Raw genomic sequence first — 21,313 nt, forward strand, 5'->3', positions numbered from 1 at the left:
TGGAGGTTGTGTTTTGTTTGAACAAAGTTTTGCACTTTTATTTATATTTTGTGAACTGCAGACCCAAAATTAAAATAAAATAAAACAAACAAGCATAATTAAGTCCCCGTTCCCAGCCGCTGTGATATTCAGCAGTGAGCTTGTATTTTTCCTGTCTTCTGACATAATTATATCGCTTGGATGATCTAGTGATGCCAGAAAATGAGGAGACACTCGCTGCTACAGCACCTCCTCCCGCACCTCCTTCACCTCGCAAGGCTTAGGCAGAACAGTTCTGCTCCCCTAGATGATTTTCTCACGCATTTTCACTTTGTGCACAAGCATGTCTGTTTCCTCGGGCAAAAAGCGATCTGGTTTGCCAGGCAAACACACCATTATAATAGTAATCTGCTGTAGATAATGCGCCGCTGCCTTTTAAAGGTGAGCTGAAATGCCACCCTGATTGGTTCATCGCATTTTATGCCTCTGAATAATTAAGATAGTTAGGGCAACCTTTCAGCGCCTTGCGCTGGCGCAAAGTCCGATTTTCCTGCAGTCAAAATAGAAAAAAGTATTTGGACACACCCATATATGTTAGTTACGCTTTGCGCTTTACGCTTTGTGATAGATTGTCAAAATAGATCCCAAGGGTTTGCAATGGTATTCGTATTAGTCTGGTGCCTTTCAGTTACAGCATTTTCAGTTTGGAATGCGCAATAAAACTAAATAAAGCATTTCTTGACATAGGTGAAATTCACAAGTAGATGTTTAACATGGAAATCATGCTAATTGTGGCTTTGAGTTGGTTACTGCTTGTGTTACGGGGCTCTAAGAACCTCCCACATCTCTTATATCAGTAGTTTGGCAAAATTAATTGGGAAACTTTCCCAATTAATTATGCCATTACCAGAGAGAGACAGAGACAGAGAGAGTAGTTGATAAGACTAAGAATGTCTATCTGGTCTGTTATACCGAACTTGGATATTCATCTGGAAACACATCCATGCTAACTCAATTTAGATTACATCATTTGATGAACCCTGTACATAATGAGACGGCAGTACAGTGAATTTTAAATATAAGTAATACTTACATCCATTTATTAGACACAACAAATCTTAATTTTTTAAAAATATTTTTAAGATGGAAGTAACATGACTGGGTCAACAGCCTGAAATGAAAATCAGAACTCAGTCAGGTATCAAAATGTACCCCTAAACTGGGTAAAATGGACTGAGTTGAAGCTGATAGAGACCCAATATTTAGGCTGAATTTAGACACTGTTTTTCCAGGAATTTAATTGTCATGTGCAAGATATACATTCATACATATATTCACCTGCGGTAAAATGCAAAGTGGTTAACTCCGCCATAATAAAAATACTTGAATGCAAAAAGACAGAAAGGTAACAATAGAATAAATACAATTAATAAGGAACAGGAAGTTAAACTAATGAAAGGAGCAACAACCAAAACCTCATGTATTAGCATTTAATAAAGAAAAATACCTGCCAACCAAGCTTTAACAGCTTTCAAATAGCCAATAATTTGACATTAGGTTTAAAAGAAAAAAATAACTGAAAATCATCAGAGTAAAACTGATAGGATATATTCATAAAACTACTGGTTATCTGTCTTAAGTGGAGCATATATAAAACAATATGATACACACAGAATCCTGAGGAACTCAGCAGCTGACCAAGACATAAACTGGCCGACTGAGACAGAAAAACTTCTGTTTAATAAAAATGAAGAAAACCACTTGGGAGCAGTGGCCAAATACCAAAACAGAGCATTCTCCTGCATCAGCAGCCATAAGAATGTCTTTAGAGACCGTAAGAAGAGCTGCCTCAGTAAAGTGCAGTTTGCGGAAGCCAGGTTGAAGCTTATCATAAATCTTACGTGCCACCAAGAATGCTTTAAGCTGTACACCAACAACATTGTCTAAGATTATGGATAAAAAAAGGCAAATTACTTATAGAAGTATAGTTTGCAGGTAGAGTAGGATCAAAATTAGATTATTTAAGCAACAGCTAAACAACAGCAAGCTTACAATAAGAAGGAAAGTGACCCAATAAAAGTGAAACAAAATAGGGGTCAATAAACTGAAACACTTTTCAAATCAGGGAAGTTGGCAAAACATCCACAAGCTGGGGCACCATAGAAAATAAATCGATCAAATAAAAAGATTTATTCCAAATGGAGATGGCGTTGATCAAAGCCTTCTTAACTGGGGAGAAAGCAGCAGCAGCAGCAGCAGCAGAGGCTAGGTGTGGATCAGCAAGTGCAAGTGCCGAAAACAATCTGTGACGATCAGTGCTCCATTCATCTTGCACCAAGGCTAAACGATCCATTAACTGGAGTGTCAGGACAGACCAGACGCAGGCAGAAGAGTCTGATGCTGTAAAAAATACAGAAGTATGGTATGAGGACATGAGCACACCTTCTTTTCACTTGAATGAAAGCCCTTGTTCCATGCTTCCTTTAGTGTCTTCTACCACTGGATATTCCAAAATTGGTATAGAAATTGGTAATAAAAATATATAAATATAGAAAAATATAAAGATACTTATTAAGTTTTGCTGTGACAATTGTGGGAAAAGCAATAACGTGCAAACAGTACTACACAACAATTGGGAGCTTAGACTCAGCTTCCTCACCACAGCCACACCGACAAAGTGCTGGAGCCAGTGGATAAGGCAAACTGGAGCTCCTCATGGTGTACTGGTTAGGGCTGCACCCGGACCTCTAGACCTAAATGGTGTGTAGAAGTTGGGAGCTCGAACTAGAGGAAAACAGCCAGCGCTCTTTCCAGTTAGGCAACTTGCTCCGCCTCCTCGTACCATCCTGCGTTAACTTTCCCATCTCCGGCCTGTCTGCCTTCATTTCTGTGCCATCCCCTCATTCCGCATCTGGAGCAGAGCCCATAGAGCTGGGAGAGAGCACCCGTACTACTGAAGTCAGGTCCTCTGTTATCCTGGACGTTACCGTACCCACAAGCAGCTTACTGTGCCTGTCTTGATCCAGTGACATTCTGGTTTGCATACCACCACCACCCTAATTCACTGCGGTGCAGCTGGTAATTTCATTGGTACCACCCTTGACTGAATCTATCTCTTGAACCTGTCATACCTCTACTCAAGATTTGCACTTTGGACAGGTTCCCTATGGGAGAAAGGTTCATGCCACAGTGAACGGAACCTGATCTTCTGTGGACCGGTTTCCTCAAGATCACCAAGTGGAGCCTTTCCTGCTTTGGATTGTGCCTGCAAATGACTGCGTCATCCACCTCCATAGAGATCCCTGATTCCTTGATTGACATACCTATTCTACCGGAGAATGCTGATTTTCTGAATGTGTTCAGCAAGGTTAATGTCACTTGTTTACCCCTGCACTGAAAATCCCCTTTGCCTACATCATCAACCACCTGCTGGGGCTCCATTACCTAAGAGCAGTGACTACCCCTTAACACTACCCAAGTTTCAGGCGATGGAGCTGTACATGGAGGAGGTATTACACTCAGGGTTCAATTGTCCAGCCACTTTTCCAGTAGCCTCTGGATTTTTCTCTGTAAAAATAAAGATGATGTACTTTGTTGATAATCTTCATAGATTATCAACCATTGAACAAGATAGCAGTTACTGTAAGTTTAACGTTGATCTTTCCCTAATCCCAGCTGTGCTGGATCCGGTGTGCTCTAGCATACTTTTTCACCAAATTGGACCTGAGAAGTGCTTATAACGTGATTCAGATTTGGAAAGAGGATGAGGGGAAGACCGCATTTGTAATGACCCATGGAAATTTGGAATATCGGGTCATGCCTTATGGGCTCAGTAATGCCCCCTTGATATTTCAGTCTTTCATGAATACTATCCCTCAGGACTTAATAGCTCATTCACTAATTGTGTACATTGATGACTTGTTCATTTACTCTGAGTCTCTACCAGAACATGTATCCCACATTCATCAGGTGTTACAACTTCTCCGCGATCGTTCCCTGTTTGTAGAAGATGAGAAATGTGAGTTTCATATACAATATCTCTCTTTTCTGGGTTGCATTCTCTTCCCAGGAGCAGTCCAGATGGATCCTGGCAAAACCATCGTGGCATCCATGTGGCCGACTCTCAGGACCAAGAAGGAGCTGCAAGGAATTCTGGATTTTGCCAATTTTTATTGACAATTTATCTGTAATTTTAGTTCTCTCGCAACTCTTCTTATGGTTCTCATCCATTCTCCCCACTGGCTGATTGTCTTGAACCATAAAATCCAAGCCACCTTCCAGCTGCAGAAACAACACAGTGGCACACCTCTCAAGTTATAACCATGTGCCTTCATCTCCAATAAGTTATCCAACACAAACAAAATTATGATGTGGGGAACAGGGAGTTGCTGGCCATTAGGTAGGCCCATTAAGTAGCTTGAGGGGGTAAAACACCCTTTACAGGTCCTCAGCAACATTTATTCCACTAAATGCCATGGTTTGGTGGGCCACATTTTTTGCATGATTTAGATTTAAAGTTACTTATTGGCCAGGAGAAAAAGATTATAAGGTGGATGCCCTCTTGCAGAGATTTCTATCAGACCAGCCCCCTACATCAAGTGACACCATCGTCCTACAGGCCTGCTTCATAGCCCTGGTCAGGTGGGAAATGGAGGAGGAGATTACCCTTGCCCTGTAACAGGACCCAGCTCCATCAGCGAGTAGAACTTACAAGCCCAACACTATGCGATCTCAGCTCATGCAATGGGTCCACACTTCACTAAGCTCTGGTCACCCAGGGATCCAAAGAACCATGGAACTGGTGGGATGCTGAAATTGGTGACCATCCATGGGGTCAAATATCAACAACTATGTTTCCTTCTTCATCTTTCCTCATTCCTCCTACCTGTACCCAATCCAAGGCCACCTGTGCACTGCTGACTGGCAAGCTCCAGCCCTTCCCCAAACCTCAGTGCCCTTGGTCACATTTGGTATCTCAGGACTAACAGTAATCCTTGTTGTCATCACCAGGTTCTCAAAATGTGCCAACTAATTCCCCAGTTAAGTTACCTTCTGCTCTGCGACTAGCAGAGATCATCTTTACCTATGTCTTCATGGCATTTGGGTTACCTGAGGATTTAATAAGCAATCAGGGATGGCCCGGTTTGGGTGCACCTTCTGTCATAGGATGGGAATGGCCCTCAGCCTGTTGTTGGGTTACTACCCTCAAACTAATAGACAAGTTCAGCGTCTCAACCAAGACTCTGAGAGATTTCTGAAGTCCAACTGTACACAGAACAAGATAGACTGGAGTCAGTTTCTACGTTGGGCAGAGTATGTTCAAAACTCACTGTTCCATTCATCTTTGCTTCTTATACCCTTCCAACGTTCTAGGTTACCAATCCTTACTTTACCCATGGGAGGTGGAGCTCTGCGATGTACCAGTGGTGGAAACTGTCCAGCTGTCCTGTACTGTATGATGGCAAAAGGCTGCTGCAGATTGTCATTGCCATCTTACCCTCCTCCAACCCGGAGAGCAGGTGTGGCTGTCCACCTGTGATATCTGGCTCTGTCTTCCCTCCAAAAAGCTGACTCCACAGTATATTGAACCATTAAATATCCTGTCTTGTGTAAACCCCAAGCTGCTGGTAATTATCAGAAAATTCCAGTGTGTCATGTGTCTTTACTAAAGTCAATCTGATATCACCTGATGCATCCCCCAACTGAAGGCCCTGCTCCTTCACCTCTGTTGAATACTGATGGCACCCTGGCTTACACCATCCGTGTTCTCCTGGATGCCCAACACCATGGGGGATGACTGCAGTATTTAGTGGACTTTGGGATTTGACCCAAAGGAACAATCCTGGGACCCGACCATGGACATCCTGCACCCCATGCTGATTGCTGACATCCACCATTAATATTCTGATTGTCTTGCTTCTCGCTTTCTCCAGACTGCTTGATTTCCCTGTTGTGAGATTTAGTACGAGGGTACTTCCTGATCATCAGTCCAGTGAGTGTGAGTGTCCCAATCCCTCTTGGTGAGAGGGCTTGTACTGATCTCCCTGTGTCTGCATAAGTGCCTGTATTTCCCTTCACTCCTTGACTCCTTGCCTCTGTCCCTGACTTCAACTCTCATTTAGCATGAATTCCTGTTTGCACTTTATCTGGGTCTTCATGACAATAATAAGAAATAACTAATACAAAATGGTTGTGTACAGATCATAATATTATACAAAACACTGTTATAAAAAATTGACTGTGCAATGAGCAATAAATAAATTAATTTACCAAATAAATAGATTCAAATAGATTCAATGTGAATAATGTTAGTCTACAAGCAGGTGACTGCCTGGCCAGCTCAGCCTAGGGCAGAGTTGTATGATGGCAGCAGGAATGAAGGACCTGTGAAAGCATTTCTTGGTGAACTTCAGAGCAACAACTGTTGCATGCATGACAGACACACTACTCATAGACAAGAGCTTGTTCCTCATTTTCCTGTTCATCCTCTTTTCCAGGGGGGTCAAGGTTGATCCCAAGCACTGAGCCAGCCTTATTGAATAGCTTGTTTTGTCTTTTGTTGTTCCTAGCTTTTATTGCTGCCCCAATACAAAACAGGATAAAGGACAGTTGCTACCACTATAGACTCATAAAAAGCATCCCACATACACCAGAAGACCTAAGCCTTTTCAGGAAATACAACTGGCTCTGCTCCTTCTGGTTCAGAGTATCTGGGTTTGTGCCCCATCCCAGTTTACTGTCCAGATGTACCCCTAGGTACTTGTTGGTCTGAAAAAGTTCAACTCCTTGGTCTTGGTGATGTTTAAGTGGAGGTCATTCTGCTGACCCCACTTGACAAAGGCATCTATAAGCCTTCTGTTTTCTGCCTTTTCACTCTCACTAATTCACCCCACGATATCAGAGTCATCTGAGAAACTCTGCAGATGAAAAGCCACAGAGTTGTATTTGAAGTCAAATGTGTAGGAGGAAAAACAGGAATGGAGCAAGGACTGAAAAACAGAGGACACTCAATGAAGGAGTAGTAGAAGGTTCTGAGTATGGCCTTGTTGACCCCAAAGCTGTTGAGCTTCCTTAGGAGATATTGCTACTGCTGATATCTCCTTAGAATGTCCTTGGTGTTGGAGGCAAACTTTAGGGTGCAGTTGAAGATAGTGCCCAGATATTCCTACTCCTCCACCACCTCCACTGTCTACCCGTGGATTATGTTGACAGATCCTGTCGCCAGCTCCCTCTGTTTACTGGAGAAGGTCACCACCATGTCCTTGGTCTTCTCCACGTTTAGCTCCAGGGAGGCACTGTCATACCACTGCACAAACTCACTGAGCATTTTGCTGTGGTGATGTGAGGAGCCAGAGAGCAGAGACAGGAGAACTGTGTCATCCGCATACTTCAGTAGATGACAGTCTGGGTGGGTGGACCTGCAGTCATCGGGGTACAGGATGAACAGAAGAGGTGACAGGGCGCAGCCTTGAGGGGAGCCAGTGGAGGTGATGGAGATGTCAGAGAAGGTGTTGTTGACCAGCACTCTCGGTGACCTGTTGGTCAGAAAGTTGATGATTTACAGAGTGAGCTGGTCATCCAGGTAGAAGCGGGTGGAGAGTTTCTCTGCCAGGATGTGTGGTTGCAAAGTGTTGAATGCAGATGAGAAATATGCAAACAGGAGTCTAGCTGAGGTGTTGGGGAGTTCCAGATGCTTGTGTACCTTGTTCATGATGAACATTTTCGCATCGTCAACCCTCCTGCCTGCCCGGTACATGAACTGGGGTTGGTCCCCTTGATGATATGATTCTTAATGACCCTCTCCATGGCCTTCTTTGCTAGTGATGGCCTTCATTGCTAGTGAAAATGTTATATTGCATTGGGAATGTGATTGCATCATTGAGGACTTTGGGGTGGCTGCTGGAGACTTCCAGCGGTGCAGTCCCCTCCTGGCCCCGGCTCTTCTTTCTACCCCGCTTAGTGGGGCTCTAGTGTTGTGGAGCAGGTTGGTCCTGCCGTGGGACCTCCTGCACCCAAGGTCGAGCAGCAGATCCTACTCCAGGGGCTTGCGCAGCTGCTTGCCCTGCTCCAGTGGGGCCACCAGCTCGCCGCGCTTCTGGGCCAGCTGGGCCTCCAGAGCACGGGATGCCTCTTGCAGTTCGTGGTGCTTCTCAGCTAGCTGGACCTCCAAGCCGTGACACACCTCCTCCTGGCCGAGCAGCCCATTCTGCAATGCCGCCTCTGCTGCCTCGGCCAGGTGCTTCTGGCGGTCGCACTTCTTCTCCAACTCACTGTGCAGCTGCTCCAGCTCCTGCTGCTCCTGCTCCACGGACTCCCACGGCCACTCTCAGTCTTGATGGCCCCACTCCTGCTGCTCGTGGGCCTCCCAGCTGTGGCAAGCCTCTTCTCGCTCCAACAGAGCAAGCAGCCTCTGCTGGTCCTGCTCGTAGCTGGTGTCGCGCCGCGGCTTCTTGCCACTGACAAGTGGGGAGCCCTCGGGCTGGTGAGCGGCTAGAGCCCACTGTCTCTTCGGTCATCAACGTCGTCTCCGAGGTTCTGGCGGGCAGCTTCAGGTCCGGTGTTCTGGATGGAGTGGAGGGTGCCTTCCTTCCTCCGCCATCCCCTGCTGGTCTGCCAGCTGCTCTGGTACGAGCCTCTGGGCAGCATTGTGCCCAGTGCCCTCCTTTCCCGCAGCACCAGCAGACGAGCTTTGCGTCTCTCATCGGGTGCCGCCACTTCTCAGCAACCTCGAGGTCTGCCAAGCTTTCAGGATGATGGTGATCAGTGTCCGCTCCTGGGATTCCACTTTTGACACCAGTGTAGCACTGAGTAGACCAAGGCATCGTGGGAGCAGAGAAGGACAAGGAGATTTGCTTACCGGGGAAAATGTGCTATTTAACAATAGTCCTTAACTGGACTATAACAGGCACCCAACAAGCAGGGAACCAAATACACAGAGCAAAAATACATACAAGGTTGTCAGATGGCGAACTGTAAGGTGCACACATGATGGGAGAGTTACACAGGCTAAGAATGCACAAAAAGACATGGGCAAACACATGCGCGACAATAGGGAAATACAACCATTAACAACAACAACAATACAACAAGGGCTATTTACAATTGCACGCGGGGAATGCTGGGGCATGCACTCCGCAGGCGCTACAATATTTATATTTTATTTATTTTAGCAGACACTTTTATTAAAAGCAACCTACATTTTTAAGAAATCAGGGCCAGCCAGTCCCTAGAGCAATTGGGGGTTAAGAGCTTTGCTCAGGGGCTCAACAGTGACACCACTCTGCCAACGCTGGAATTTCAACCAGCGAACTTCTGTTCACAGACATTGCATCCTTACCTATTGAGCCACACACCACCTCCAAACAAAAAGTGTTTCAATTTCAAAGGCATTATGACCCTTCAATTTTTGTTAATTTTCACAATACAACATATTATTAATGCTACAAGAATTGAATGTTTTCAAAGTAACACAAGAAAAGGATCCAATGAGTCCACAGAGCTAGCTGCAAAAAACACAAAATTATTTAACGTGTGTAGGGGAACAGTCTGAGAAATGATGGTGGCATATTCCAGACACAGATAAATTACATTGGCAAAGAGGAAAAGCTCCCCCAGGAACAGGATAGTTGGGGACTCAACAGGATAGTTGCTAAATGCCACAAAAGTACGGTCTCACAATTTTTTTTGAATTATGACAGTGGAATCTGTTATTCAATTGAATTTCTTTTTATAGCACCTTTCACAACAGAGTCATCCCAAGGATGACTCTCTGACCAGTCTGCAGCTAGACAGCCCCATACGCAGCAAATTGAGAAGCACTCAGCTAGCATTAATTTTTTCAGCAATGTGTGCTATAGAAGCTTCCTTGTGGGATCAGACAAGTTGGGCTAACCTTCACTCCACACATGCATCAAAAAACTTGCCACCCATGACACCATCACAGATTGACTGGTTAGCCTTCCTGCCTTTGGTAGGCACTGACTGAGGGGAACGCCCCATAAAACCTCTGTTTTTGGAGATGCTCTGACCCAATCGTCTAGCCATCACAATTTGGCACTGGTCAAAGTCACTCAGAACCTTACACTTGCCCATTTTTCTTACTTCCAACACATCAACTTCAAGATCTGACTGTCCACTTGCCTATTATGTAATCGAACCTTCACAGGTGCCATTGTAACAAGATAATCAATGTTATTCACTTCACCTGTCAGTGGATTTAATATTATGGCTTACCTTTTAATTACAAGTGGTTGTTGGAGATTGTCCATGCCCTGCGAAGGTGGTTAATCTGTCAAGGTTGGAGATGATTAATCTGTCCGACACTGTAATTTAACTGCCCAAGTTTTCCTTCTAATTGCTTCATTATAATTATTTCTGCGATATTTACAGTTTGAGAGTTCGCACATTACCAACCAGTTTAGCTCTTGCAGGAAATACTGGAAGTGACAGTCACCTGAGGTTAAGTTAATTTTAGGACTAGGTGATTTTTTTATTATAGGCTAATATACACTACAGTATATGGACAAAAGTAATGGGACACCTGGCCATTACACCTACAGGAACTTTTATGACATCCCATTCTAAATCCATAGGCATCAATATGGAGTTAATCCCACCTTTGCAACAATACCAGCTGCTACTCTTCTCAGAAGGCTTTCCACAAGATTTTGGAGTGTGTTTGTGGAATTTTTGCCGATTCATGCAGAAGAACATTCGTGAGGTCAGGCACTGATGTTGGACGTGAAGGCCTGGCTCACAATCTTCGTTCTAGTTCATCTCAAAGGTGTTTCATGGGGTTGAGGTCAGGGCTCTGTGCAGGCTAGTCAAGTTCTTCTCCAAAACCAAACTCACCCAACCATATCTTTATGTACCATGCTTTGTGCACTGGGGCACAGTCATGCTGGAACAGAAAAGGGCCTTCCCCAAACTATTCCCACAAAGTTGGAAGCATAGAATTGTCCAAAATGTCTTGCTATGTTGAAGCATTAAGAGTTCCTTTCACTGGACCTAAGGGGCCTCACTCAACCCCTGAAAAACAACCCCATACCATTATCCCTTCTCTACCAAACTTTACAGTTGGCATAATGCAGTCAGGCAGGTAATGTTCTTCTAGCATCTGCCAAACCCAGACTCATCCATCAGACTGCCAGACAGAGAAGCATGATTCGTCGCTCCACAGAACAAGTTTCCACTGCTCCAGAGTCCAATGGCAGCATGTTTTACACCACTCCATCTGACGCTTGGCATTGTGCTTGGTGATGTGAGGCTTGAATGCAGCTGCTCAGTCATGGAAGCCCATTCCATGAAACTCCCAGCTCTCAGTTTTTATGCTGGGGTTAATGCCAGAGGAAGTTGGAACTCTGCAGTTACTGAGTCAACAGATTGTTGGCAACATTTACGCACTATGCGCATTACCACTTGGTGATCCTGCTGTTACTTTGTGTGGTCTGCCACTTAGTGAGTTACTGTTGTTCCTAAATGCTTCCACTTTGCAATAATACCACTTAAACTTGACAGCAGAATGTCTAGCAGAGAAGAAATTTCATGAACTGACTTACTGCAAAAGCAGCATTTGATAAAAGTACACTTGAATTCACTCGAGTTCTTCAGAATGACCTATTCTGTCACAAATGTTTGTAAACCTTGCTGCATGGCTAGGTGTTTATACACCCGTGGCAATGGGTCTGAACGAAACACTAAATTCAGTGATTAAGAGGTATGTCCCGAAACTTTTGTTCACATAGTGCAAAAACACACAATTGAAAGAGGGTATACTTTGTTTTTCCACATAACTGTCTATTAGTGTATAACTGAAAAACATTAAACATTTATAGGTTTGTATATGAACATGGTATTCATATCTGGCTTACACTGCACTTCAGTTGTGACAAATTGCCTCCAGCTATTGTAGGTTTTTATTGTCTGTGTTTTTTTTCTTATCTTTGCAGTAATCTGGTACTTGCACATTTGAAGGTCCTTTCATTCAAACAACTTAGGAAAGAGAACAAATACTAAGTTACTTGTGGCAAATACCCTCCTGACTGCCCTCCCTGACTCACAGGGGCAGTAAGGGCTGTAAGGAATATATATCTGTATAATGAAAGCACTGAGCAATCAACAGAATTTAAAATTTTAAATGTAGTAGTTTTTTGTTTAATTAGAGGTCTCTGAGAATTCCAGGAGTTCTTTGCTGCCTTTGAAAACATGAATTTTTATTCTCTATATTTAATATAATGTATATAAGCATGGGTGGGAAAATATAATATCTCACTACAATTAGTGTGCACACAGGACACCTAAGAGCAGGAGGGAAAATGGGCAATGAATCTCTTTGAACAATTAATAGATCAAACTAATTATGGAGTATGGCAGGAATATGGTGGAGGACAGCAGGAAAAACATGGCTTATGGGTACGCACCAGCTGAAGGCAGAAAATGAACAATCCAGAATTTTCTAGACGGAATGCTAAGGACACATGTTTCTCGTGACTTTCTAGAAGGTGGTCCTAGTTTAGACAAAGGCTGATTACAGGAATATGGTGGGAGTGTTTGGCATACAGTGATCCTCAAGGTGACGTGCCTTTCTGAGAATGGATTGCTTTACTGAAACAGCCCTGTATGGCTGGTAATAACGGCTGGACTGACCCACCTGCGATGGGCAAACAAGCATAGCTACTTTCCTATAGGCTGATACCGCTGCCGGCACTACAGTATATACCCAAAATTTATATCAGCAAATACTTAAGAGCCAATGACTGGATCATTATCACAGCTCAACAACGTTATGCAGCAATAAAGTGAAATCAGCTGAGTACCTGAATCTACTGAATGGCCAGATTACACCTCCATCCATCATCAATGGATTTTTTTCTTCCCTGTTGGCATGGGCATATTCCAGGACAAGAATGCCAAGATTCAATGGGTTTGAATTGTCAAAGACTGATTCAGGGAGCACGAGGAATCATTTTCACGCATGACTTGGTCACCACAGAGTTGTGACCTTAACCTCATTGAAGGTCTCTGGGATGTGCTGAAGGAGGCTTTATGGAGTGGTTCAACTCACTTGTCAATACAGGATCTCGGTGAGAAATGAATGCAAATCTGGATGAAAATAAAGGGTGAGATGTTGCATAAGCCTGTGGAAACAATGGCATGACAAATGTGCGCCATAATGAAAGCTAAAGGCGGTCCAACGAAAAATCCAAATGGCAACTTTTCTTTGGCTTGGCAGCGTACTGTATATCACCTCCAGCAAAGTACACAATAGAACATCATTTAAAAAAAACCTAAGACTTAAGGTAAATGTGTGGTCATGATTATCATTAAGCCAAGATATAGAGACATGACCCATGTAGGTTGAGGCTGATACACATCCATAACTCCTTTTTTAAACCAGCCACAGAGAAGCTCATCCGTCGGCACACATTGTCTTTAGGACTATTTATTCAGCAGTCAGTTCTTATGCTAGTGTTTTTCCTCACCTTGTGATATTTCTGTCTCGCAGCTATTTTTCTTTGGATACTGTTCTTTATTTATGGGACAGTCTCTGTGTTACTCAGTACAAGGTAAATTTATCCTCATCAAATCACAGCTTTTCATCCCAGTTGTGCCTGTGTGAATTAGCAATGCACTCCCAGGATCATATAATCTCTGTGTGACACCTCCCTGAAGCCTTTTGCATCTCCATGGTTTGTTTGTTTTTCGCCCCTCCCCCAAAACAGTAGGTGCTGTTCCTGTCTTACAGGTGACTGGTGGCCAGCATAGGTGGAGCTAAATCTGATGTACGAAAAGCCTGGAGGTGCCCTTCCTAACAGAATCTGTTTTTGGCTCTCTTTTTGTCCTTTCTTTTTTCTTTTTTTACATTTTACTTTATATATATATATATATGAGATATATATATATATATAAATGCATAGTTCAACTAAAAAATAACAAACTGTCTTACTCTTTAAGAAATGTTCCAGTCATAGGAGATAAATGATAGATTTATTCTGCAGGACAGATACATAATATGTTCACATATATGAGGAAAAGGAAGCATGAAAAATATTGTGATGGACACTCAAACCTTGTTCCCAGAGGTGTGAGGCAACAGTGCTAAGCACTGTGCTACCAAAAACAAGCAGAGAATAAAAAAACACTCAGTGTACTATACTAAAAGCCCTAATGGTTGAGTAAAATGTTGCTAGTTTGATTAATAAACTAATTTGCTATAATTAGTGGGAAGAATAGGATGCTGGTAACTTGATTGGTACTAAATTTTTCCAGTGCAAACAGTATCAGGGAAAGAGTGAGAAACACCTTGCAAGCATAGGAAAACAGAAAGAAAACTTTCAAACATAGCAAGAATTAATCAGACAGCTATTCCATTCAAAAGCAAAAGAACATTCAGGGAACACAAGAGACTAGTTAAGGAATTGTAGATTAGGCCAAGTAGAGGTGTTACCAGCATTGTTTGAAGGTTGAGAGGGAAACTGATGACCAGATGTTGTTTGGTAGCTCATGTCACCATAGGGGAACCACATGAGTGATATTGATGGCATTGCTGTGCTGATTAAAGAGGGTGAATCAGATGTAGGTGTTGATGAGCATTTTGATAGAGATGAGTGCCTGTCCATTAACTGCTCTGAAAGGCACCAGTAAGGACTTGAACTTCGTGTGGGCACCTACAGCGAGCCAATGAAGATAGACATGGAGGGATTTAACAGGAGAGCATTTTGGCTGATTGAATACAAGATGTGCTGCCATATTTAGAATCCTCTACACTAATTTGACAGCACAAAGTGGTAGCCCTGTCAATAAAATAGTTTGAGCTAGATACTCTTGACAAATAAGGCCTGATCTTCCTGATGTTATACAGGGTAAGTCTGCACATGCTGTGCGCTCAGCAAAGGATAGCTCATCATTATCACCCTTGGTGCCTGGCAAACCCTGATGGAGACAATATCAGTGATCCAAGCTCTACAGTGATGTCATGGGGCATGGTAGGGCTGGCAGGGAAAACATGAAGCTTGGTCAGAGATATAGTTGGAGGTGAAGATCCCTCATCCATGCTGTGTTGTTGGCAAGGGTTGCTGAGAGCAAAGATTGTGGTGGCACTGGGAGGGCAGATGAGGTACAGCTGGTGAAATCAGTATAGCAGTGGTAGGAGACCTTGAGAGGTTGGGTATAGGAGAAAGAGAGGGACCCAAGCCCTTCTAGACTGATGGCAGCACATAGTGACATTTCCCCCTCTTTGGCCAGGGACATCACTGTAACTCGTTGTCCTATGATGTTCCTGCCTCTACAGCACCTTTCGGCCAAAGTGATTCTAGCCACGTCAATGTATTCAATCTGGTCACCACCTCATCTACAAAACAGACTATGGTCTCCTTTGCAAGACAATGAGGAAAAAATCTTCTTACATGGCAAATCCATCCTTGCACAGACCCAGCATCGATTTTGTCACAAGCTTCCTCCATGGTTTGAATGAGCGGTATTCTGGTGTAGGGCTGACCGTCATAAACCTTCCACCACCATTCCGAGAAAAACCCCTCAGTGGGATTCAGGAAGGGAAAGTATGGTGGGGGGGGGGGGGGGGGGGGGGGTATTGCACTACAAATTGCAGATGCTGATTAAACCAGTTCTGGACCACAGGAGATCAGTGGAAAGATACATTGTCCCAGATGACAATGTATCGAAACTGCTAAGCCTCCATTTGGCCTTCTGCTGTAACAATGTTGTGTATTCTATCCAAAAATGTGAGAATGTGACCTGTATTGTAAGGACCCAGGTTGGCATGGCGGAGGAGGTCTCCATTCTGTGTGATGGCAGCACACATCGTGATGTTGCCACCTCACTGGCCCGGGACGTTCCAAATAGCTCTGTGGCCAGTGATATTTCTCTTGCTCCTTCTTCCTTCTGTGAGGTTGAACCCTGATTCCTATATGAATATCAATTCGTGTGGTATTGCATTAGTATTGATTTTCATTATTCTCTAAATAAAGACAAAATTGTGTAGTTCAGTACATCCCTAATATAAACATACATGGTGCTGTAAAAGGTTATGGTTATGTTGTGCATTTTGGTTGAAGACGGTAAACTCACCTGTTGCCTTTTTATAGTGCTTTCACCCGGTCAGTTGGCTAATGAGTGTGGTATTTTGGAGGGTTGTGCCTTGGAATGGCAAAGAAGTGACATCATATTAGATGTATCTGTCTTATATAGAGAGGTGTGTTTAGTGTTTTGCAAAAAGTGTGAGGCTGAGAATGTGCTTGTGCAGATCTGGACAGGTTTTGCTCCTTGAGTGTCTGGTTTCACTAACTGTGTGTTAATTACAATTTTGGTGAGTAAGGAATCGTTAAAAACTGTAATATATATATATATATTTTTTTATTAGCATCCAGTCTCTGATCTGGGACAGGCCAGAGACTCTCATCGACATCACATGCAATATGAACCCTGGCCGTGCAGTGGATGAAAAACCCCTTGCATGCCTTACCCATCCTTGGCCTGCCTCAACTGTAATGTCTAAGCAAGCTTCTCCATGGCCTGGAGGACAAGAACACGAATGTGGGGATCTTGGTCAAAGACCATCCATGGCCATGCTGAAGAGAACTAATCCAAAGGGTTAAGGAAGGGAGGATATGCAGGCAGACAAATGTTACTGAATCTCGGGTTGCTGGTGAACCAGTTACAAACCAGAGCAGCCTTACGGAAGCTGACAATGTCCCAAATGACAATGTAGCAAGGCTGCTCTGGTGCTACCAGTTCCAGGTGCAGTGTACATGATCTCAGAGACCACTAAAGAAAACCAGTAGGAGCTTTATATGTACGAAGGATGGCATGGTGGGGGAGGGGACTCTTCGATGGCTGATATTGCCGCACAGGGATACATTCCCTTCTTGCTGGCATTTTGAATGATGTTACTTTTTAAAGGATCACAAGAGATTTGAATGTTGAGTCTAATGTAGAGAATTGTGCCTAGTGTTTTGTAAAAAGTGTGATTTAGAATTGAGAACTGAGTATAAAGTAGAAATTGTGCTTGCAATTTTGCAGACATGGTTTAAGGATTTGGGCCATGAGTTTCAGGTTTCAGTGATTGTGTTTCAAGCTCCAATTTTGTGTAAACAATAATGAAAAACAGTAGAGCTGCAATACCTATTGAATTGGCAAAGAAATATAGAGAGATAAGAGATCAGACTTTGTGATTGTATGTCTACAAAGAAATTTTGTGCGGCAAATTGCAGGCAGAAAACAACAGTAGGCACAAAGATACTGTAAATATACATAAAAACAAGACAGAAGCATTTCTGACAAAATACAAAAGTAAAAAGCATAAAGACTACCCAGCTGTCCTGTTTTTAGTCTTGTTAAAATCAGACAAAAGAACATGGCTTCAGAATGGTTTTGTGTGGAAACATAGATTAAGGAAGACAGGTTGGTGGGGAAAAAAGAGTAGCAGGGAGAGGGAGAATGTGGAGAACAAAGGAGAGCAGTGCTCCATGAGGAGATAAGGGCCACAGTTATTGACCATGTTGTTAACAAAGGTCTGTCTTTCAGATAGACTGGTTTAAGGCTGTAATCAAATCTGTAGCATTTAACAGTTGCATCAGTAGTGTGAATTATTTGGCAAACCATTATCCTTTAATGATAATTGAACTACAACATTAGAGTACAATACCGTTTTTTTTTACGTTTTGATTTGTACTGGCATTGTCAACTATAAATTGTTTTGTTTTGTGTGTTTCATTCTAGTATTCAAAGGTTGGCTCCCACAAGAGGGAGAAGCAGAATATGTCAGATGTGCAGGAAATTGCCATTGTTGACATGGTAATTGGCAACAATGCAATAAATCTGCAGAAAATTTGGGACAGAGTGCTGGCAGGCAGCATCACACTGAGGATTGTGAATATGGTCAGCACAACAAGAATAGCCAGAGTCCCAGAGAAACATAAAATAAGGAGGAAGCAGTTGTACACTGTACACTTTGAGACAAATTGTAAATATGTGAAAGTATCAGTATGCCCAGGTAAGATTGTCTGTTCAGTAACCAAACAGCTATATACACAGCTATGCATAATGTAAAGTACTGTAAAACTGTGGATTTAATATATTTTAGAGAAATGGAAATGGAAGACTGGCAAACTGCACATAGATTCATATTTTAAGATGAAGCTCTATCAAACCTAGATTAGACATTGCAGAAGATAATTTCCAAGGTGCAGTGGCAGAGATGGCACAAGATGTAATGTTGATGAAACCTACTTTTTTTCTTGAACTTGTTATTTTTCACAAGTACGTTACTCACTATATTTAATGATATAGAAAATATAAGACTTATTTTATTGCCATACAACTTTGTCTTAGGAATTTGTCTCAGTGTGTTCATGACAAAACAACAATCAATCACAGCATAATATAGGACACAAAACATATAAACCCAGCCCATAAACAAGGTCTAATGCAAATAAAAGGATAAAGGATTTTGATGCAAATTGCTGCATTTCTGATTCATTCTTGCACATATACTTTAGTACAGTCAATAAAGTGAGGAGTTATTCTACACTGAACTACTGATTTATGTGAAAAATCATTCACACTTCAGAGATAAAAGTTCATTTATGTAATGCTCCTAGTTGTTAGTGACTTTTAAGTCGGTCTGTCATAAGTGACAATGTATGCTTTCTGAGTGAGAACTGTTGCCAGTGTTATAGCTGAACAAGCTCACTTTGAGACAAGTATGAAATCTTTTGGTGGTTTTGAGTGAGTTTTAAAGGTGAGATTAACTGTTTGGTTAAGATGCATGCAGACTATATGAAAGGTTTTGAAAAAATGTCTTCAGTATTGACTGATGCTTGTTAGCAGTTAAAAAAACTGTAAAAATAAGAACATAAGAACATAAGAAATTTACAAACGAGAGGAAGCCATTCGGCCCATCAAGCTCGTTTTGGGAGAACTTAACTAATAGCTCAGACTGCTAACTGTGAATGTTAAATGTTTTGGTACTAATCCTCGGCAGCTATGTGGGGAGGTGGAAAATGTAACTCTGGGGAAGAAGCTGTTCTTAAGTCTTAGGCCTCGTTCACATGGACGTCTGTACCAGGCGTTTTTCTGGCGTTCGTGGCGGCAGGTGAGCACCGACTGAACGCCGACCGTTTTTCTGCTCACTGGAGCAAATCAAAGCGTCTACACGGGCGTTCAGCACCGGCGTTCGGCCGCCTACGCGCTCAGGTGGCGTCAAATAAACACTACATGCAACGTTTTCTTGGCATCAAAATCCCGACGAACGCAAGGAAAACGACGCTATTGCGTTTACATGGCGTTTGGTTGGCGTTCTGGAGGACCAAATATGTCCCATGATTCTGTACGGCAACTGAAATGAATACACACTTCAATGCTATTTGTATATTGCTTACCTCAAGGTGACTAGTAGCCTCTCTTCAGGACTAACACTCACTCGCATATTTGTTGAGTGGTGTGTAATGTGCTGTTGAACCAGTCGCAGTAGACAATCAAAAGTAGATACTGACATGCAAGTGTAGTTGAAGAACTTCTACGGAAATCTTTGCATGTCTTCAAAAAGCACAAAAAACATCCCTTTGATCTGACGTTGCACAGTAAGAGGGTGAACACAGTAGCGGTGGCGACGTTTGTTCCTCTCCTGCCTACGGTGCCGTATCAGGAGGATTTTAAAAACAAGAATGTCGAACGTAAGTTTTAATAAAGAATAGGGATCCATGTTTTCAATGCAGAACTATAAACCAAGATGACCCACGTGTAAACACTCGGGACAGAGTAATTACTGCCCCCACAGGTAAATACACGAAACTACAGATTGGGCGTCAGGCTGGTGTTAAACAGCGTCAAGTGAACACCAGTGAAACGCCAATCAAACGCAGCTACAAAATGCAGGAAAAACAGGTACAGTATGGCGTTCAGAAAGTGTTCATTTCGAACGTCTGTGTGGACGAGGCCTTAGAGTTGGCTTTGATAGTTCTGTGTCTCTTCCCTGATGGTAAGGGGACAAGGGGGCATGCAGTGGTGATTATGTCAGTAGTAAATTTAATAATAATAATAATAATACATTTTATTTATACTGCACTTTTTTACCAAAATTTCTTTGGTTAAAAGAACATTATGCATTTTACTGTCAGATATTCTGTGTCTGGGGAACAATGTGTCCATATAATGTCCGTTGCAGTGCACCAATTGTTGTCACCATATATGCACACTCTGCTTTTCCTCTTCCCAGACTCCACACTGGCTTACTAGCTCGAAAGCCCAACTGAGACTCTGTAATAATCATCACACAGCTATACATGTTGTGCAAACGTGATGCTCAGTCTGATTTTGTCCATCTTATTATCAAGTGACCAGGCACTGCTAAGGAGGATGCTCCACAGGGCTGGTTTGTGCGGGTTAGCCCTTAGCTTAGCTCACAGGATGGCTTGTGCGGGTTAGCCCTTAGCTTAGCTCACAGGCTGGTTTGTGCGGGTTAGCCCTTAGCTTAGCTCACAGGCTGGCTCGCTTACGCTTTTGTTTATTTTCCTTGCCTCACCTCCATCGCTTCCTGAGCAGCATGGTGGTAATTCCATTGGGTTCTGCCAGGCGCAGAATCTCTGGTGGTATAGAATTCAGCATTATGGGGTATGATCCGATCTCTCTCTGACATTGAGCAGTACTTTTTGCTCATAGCACATTCATGCTTTGACTACGCAGATTGGCAAACATGAAACAAACAACAATAACAAAAATCCTAGTATTTAGCTGAGAGCACTGAGCCACTGCATTAGCATGCACCACCATCTTGTCCATGTAATATCAATTCAGGAGGTCTCTGCCAATTTCCACCACTAGAAAACATGATTCAACCTCCCCCATGCCTGCCCAACATGTTCAAATGCCACTGACTTTCATACACACATTGCTGCCAGCACACAATCTCGCTAATGCAAGCACCTTGCTATGGCAGTAACTGAACCTATAGCAAGTAGACAGCAACAAGTGGTTCACTTGCTGTATCCGTAGCTGTGTATCATTGTAACAGCTTGGATGCCTTATCTAATCAATTTTGAATCTGTTGTGATTGTTGGTGCCAAACCTCTCAGAAATCCCCTCTTGGGATTTTGATGTACTACATACCCTAGAGGATTTCAGAGAATGGTGTGATGAACAAAAAACATCCAATTAATGGCAATCCTGTGGCTAAAAGCACATTGTTAGTGAGAGGGGTCAGAAGAGAATGGCAAGATTCATTAATGCTAACAGGAAGGCTGCAAATACAGAAGTAACAGCTCAGTACTACGCTGTAGTGCAGAAAGCCTTCTCTTAACACACAACTCATCTGCCCTTG

The 21,313-nt window shown here is 42.9% G+C and overlaps 1 protein-coding gene across 3 annotated transcripts in view; it reads left to right on the forward strand.

The window, feature by feature from the left end:
* Positions 1-21,313, forward strand: part of LOC111843810 (uncharacterized) — a 56,834-nt gene that overhangs the window by 19,250 nt on the left and 16,271 nt on the right. The window contains exons 3-4 of one of the 3 annotated variants that reach the window (XR_002838251.2): positions 4,049-5,498; positions 5,913-5,977. The exons of 1 other annotated variant lie outside the window; for it this stretch is intronic. The gene's annotated coding sequence lies outside the window, so the exon portion shown is untranslated. Of the gene's footprint in view, positions 1-4,048; positions 5,978-21,313 lie in introns of all 3 variants that reach the window. One more of the 3 variants, XR_002838250.2, reaches the window with a different exon arrangement.

The sequence above is a fragment of the Paramormyrops kingsleyae genome, chromosome 7 (genome assembly GCF_048594095.1).
Source record: "Paramormyrops kingsleyae isolate MSU_618 chromosome 7, PKINGS_0.4, whole genome shotgun sequence".
NCBI lineage: Eukaryota > Metazoa > Chordata > Actinopteri > Osteoglossiformes > Mormyridae > Paramormyrops > Paramormyrops kingsleyae.